We start from the raw sequence: 3,877 nt of genomic DNA, 5'->3' as shown, positions 1-3,877 counted from the left end.
GTAATTGTAACTGGTTCCTGATTCGATGAACTAGGCATCTCCTGATTAGATGAGGTAGTCATATCCTTCATGGGAAAGATATCTTCAAAGAAAGTCGCATCATTCGACTCCATGATCGTACCGACATGCATGTCAGGTACCTCAGATTTTACAACCAAGAATCTATAACCAATGCTATGAAAAGCATATCCCAAGAAAACACAATCCACAGTCTTTGGTTCAAGCTTCCGCTTCTTTGGAATTGGCACATTGACTTTCGCCAAACAACCCCATGTTCGTAGATAAGAGAGCTTTAACCTTTTCTTCTCCCATTCCTCGAATGGAGTTATCTCTTTGTTCTTTGTGGGAACTCGGTTTAGGACATGACATGCAGTCAATATCGCCCCCCACCATGCCTTGGAGAGACCCGATGTGTCTAACATGATGTTAACCAAATCAGTTAGAGTAACTGAGGTGAATAGGGAGGCGTCCTCTCATGGATTATACCATGTTCCGCACAAAAGGAATCAAATTCATTTGAGAAATATTCTCCACCACGATCGGACCTAAGCCTCTTGATCTTTCGATCAAGTTGGTTTTTTGCTTCAGCTTTATAGATCTTGAAATAGTTCAAAGCCTCATCCTTAGATTTTAGAAGATACACATGACAGTATCTAGTGAAGTCATCAATTAACGTCATAAAATACTTCTTTCCACCTTTTGTGAAAACACCATTCATTTCACATAAATCTGAATGTATGAGCTCTAATGGTGCAAGATTTCTCGTTTCCGCAGTGACATGAGACTTACGAGGTTGCTTAGCTTGCACACACACTTGACACTTAGATCCCTTGACAGTGGTGAAACTAGGGATTAAGTTCAACTTCGCTAGTCGCGACATGCAACCAAAGTTAACATGACAAAGACGTGAATGCCACACATTTGATTTACTATCGTTGCAAACATGATTAACAACTTTATTGCAAACGTCTGATGAGGGTAAACGAAACAGGCCTCCTGACTCATAGCCTTTACCAAAGGAGGTTCCATACTCGACTGTGCCAACACCATGAACAGAAGCACCTTTTTTTCTTGTCAGAACACTCAAGAGAGGAGCGCGCGTGGATGTCCCTCTTGTTCTCATGCTCATACAAGTGGAAAAAAAACCTCCTTTATAAAGAGGTCCAACTCCCTCTAAACTAGCAATGTGGGACTAAACTTTAGTTCCACCTCTTGCCTTGCACGAATGGGCTGCGTGGGCCTCTAGGATTTATTAGGAATGTTTGAAATTGCTATTGGGCTAGGTCCAAATAGACAAAAATTCCAGCAGATATAAGATTCATGTTGCGGAATCCGATGGCTATAAGGTAGTGTGCTGGAAAACGTACCCCAGAATGCCAGCCAGATAGTATTCCGATAAAGCAAGTTCCCATATCTTTACCTAATATTAAAGGGAGGATTATTTCTTCACTTTTTTTGGTCCATGGGCGTTTTTCGTGCGTCATCTATTTTTAGTCCTTTGTACAATTTTTTCGTTATACGTAAAAAAAATTGCTTCAAATCTAAAATAATTTGCATTACAAGAACTTGAACCCTGCCCGCTTAGTTAGATCCCGCAAGCACCAGCCAGGCCACCTAGCTAACCTGTTGTTGGAGAAAGGAAAGGAGGATACCTTTTTATGTTGGCATTTTTTACGTGTTCCTCTGTCAACTCTAAACTACCAGGACGCAACCAACTGAGCTAGATTATTGGTCTGTGACAATATTGGATTCATTTAGTAGTTAAATAGCCCACGTCGCTTCTATATATTTAATGGTACCGATTAATCCCACCTCACTTCTTTAGATAAAATCTTACCGATTTGAATACATCCATGAGTAGTACTAGCAAATATGCCCGTGCGTTGCTATGGGGCGGAGGGGCAGTGGTTCGAGAGAGAGGGGTGCCCGGAGGACTTCCACGTAGTGCATTTTTCTCGACTTTGAAGCACATTTTTCAAGAGTTTAGTTACTAATTTAAATATTTTGAAGTAAGAGCACATATGATGTTTTTCGTCTGTCTTCAACATGACATCGTAGATTAGACTGTCAATATATAGTGACAACGCCTACTAAAAATATCATACACGCAACACTTATGTTGAGTGCACTGATATCGCACAAATAAAATGTTGCATACTTTGCCTAGCGCCCAACCATATTGTGTGTGTGCTATCCACAAAGTCCTTCTCTATAGATGTACTAACTTCGTTACCTGTCGCAATATATGAAGGATTCTTCATCGGAATTGAATCTTTGCTTCGTGTGTTGTGCCTCAATTCACGGCTATCTTCTAGCTTTTTTCTCTGGTTGCATATTGGTGTATTTCTGCAAAAAAAAAAAAATTTGAGGAATCAACGGGGGGGGTGTATTTTTCATGCACACTTTTTTATCTTCTGTGCTGACGCCATGTTTGCATATTTCTTCTTTACTTTTGTGTCTTTTTTAACTGGGTCGAATCTTTTATTATTTGTTAAGTTGATAGGCTTGCGTTTTTTCAGTTTTTAGTTGAAGCAATTTAGAAAGCAGAAAAATGATAACACAAACAGATGCAAATCCAACGTCTAGAAGAAAAAAATAGAACCAAACCCGGCAATGCACCGCGAGAAACAAATGATCAGGATGGACGCGTGCATGCATCACACGCCGGCGACGCGTATCGTTTGGCCGCACGCACCGCTGTCCATTCCTCCAAGCTTATCTTCTCACCCTCCCAATCATCCCCTATCTTATCTCTCCCCAACGCACTCCCTCCTCTGTCCGGCGAGGACCATGCGCAGCACTCCCCCTCTCAACGGCCGCCACTGTAGGAGTACTAAAGAAAATATACCCTCCTCTCGCCCTCGTTTGCATCTACTACTCCAAGAACACACTAAATCAAGGGGAGCGCGCAGAGAAGCCATGGTGCATCCAGTGGCGGAGGCCGACGAGCGGAGCCCCTTTGGCCGGCTCACCACGGAGGCGTACTGCGCGCGCCACGGCGTCACGCACTCCTCCTCCACATTGGTCGACCCGCGGGGGCTCCGCATCTTCACGCAGCGCTGGGCGCCCCCGTCCTCGGCGCCATCGCCTTCGTCCACGGCTTCACCGGCGAGTCCAGCTGGATGGTCCTGCTCACCGCCGTCCACTTCGCCAAGCAGGGCTTCGCCGTCGCCGCCGTCGACCACCAGGGGCACGGCTTCTCCGAGGGCTTCCAGGCCCACATCCCGGACATCGGCCCCGTGCTCGACGACTGCGAGGCCGGCTTCGCCCCCTTCCGCGCTGACTACCCTCCCCCGCTGCTCTGCTTCCTCTACGGGGAGTCCCTCGGCGGCGCCATCGCGCTGCTGCTGCACCTCACCAAATCAGACACAGGTGTCGCGCGCGCGCGAGCATCGCACCGCCCAGGGCCCGCAGCCCGCAGGCACTGAAGCAAGATGTGGACGCCCGCATCGTTCCGCTGCAGCCGCTGTCGCTGGGTCCAGGGCAGCACCTCCTTCGTGTCGTCCGTCAAACCACCGCCCCGGCCCCGGCGCCACCCGCAACAGCCCGACGCCGTGCTGCCGCGCCCGAACCCGGCGAGGCGGCCTCCATTCTCCCAAGCGAGCACGCCTTCCATCTTATCGTCTTCCGCCGCGACGCCTCGCCCCAAGCGAGAAGGCCAGCCGCCGGGACGCCTCGCCCCCTTCCTAGGCTCGGGCGGCGCGGACGCCCGCCGCGACACCTCTCCCCTTCCTTGGCTACCGCGGCGACGCCTCGCCCATTCCTGGGCTCGGGCGGCGCGGACGCCGCCGGCAAGATGCGGTGGTGGAGGACGGCGCGCAGGCGCCGGCGGCGAGCGGCGTGCCCGGCGGTGGAGTACGGCAATGTATAAGCCGCG

This window comes from Triticum dicoccoides, chromosome 6B, assembly GCF_002162155.2.
Source record: "Triticum dicoccoides isolate Atlit2015 ecotype Zavitan chromosome 6B, WEW_v2.0, whole genome shotgun sequence".
In the NCBI taxonomy this organism is placed as follows: Eukaryota; Viridiplantae; Streptophyta; class Magnoliopsida; order Poales; family Poaceae; genus Triticum; species Triticum dicoccoides.
This window is presented reverse-complemented; position numbering follows the sequence as displayed.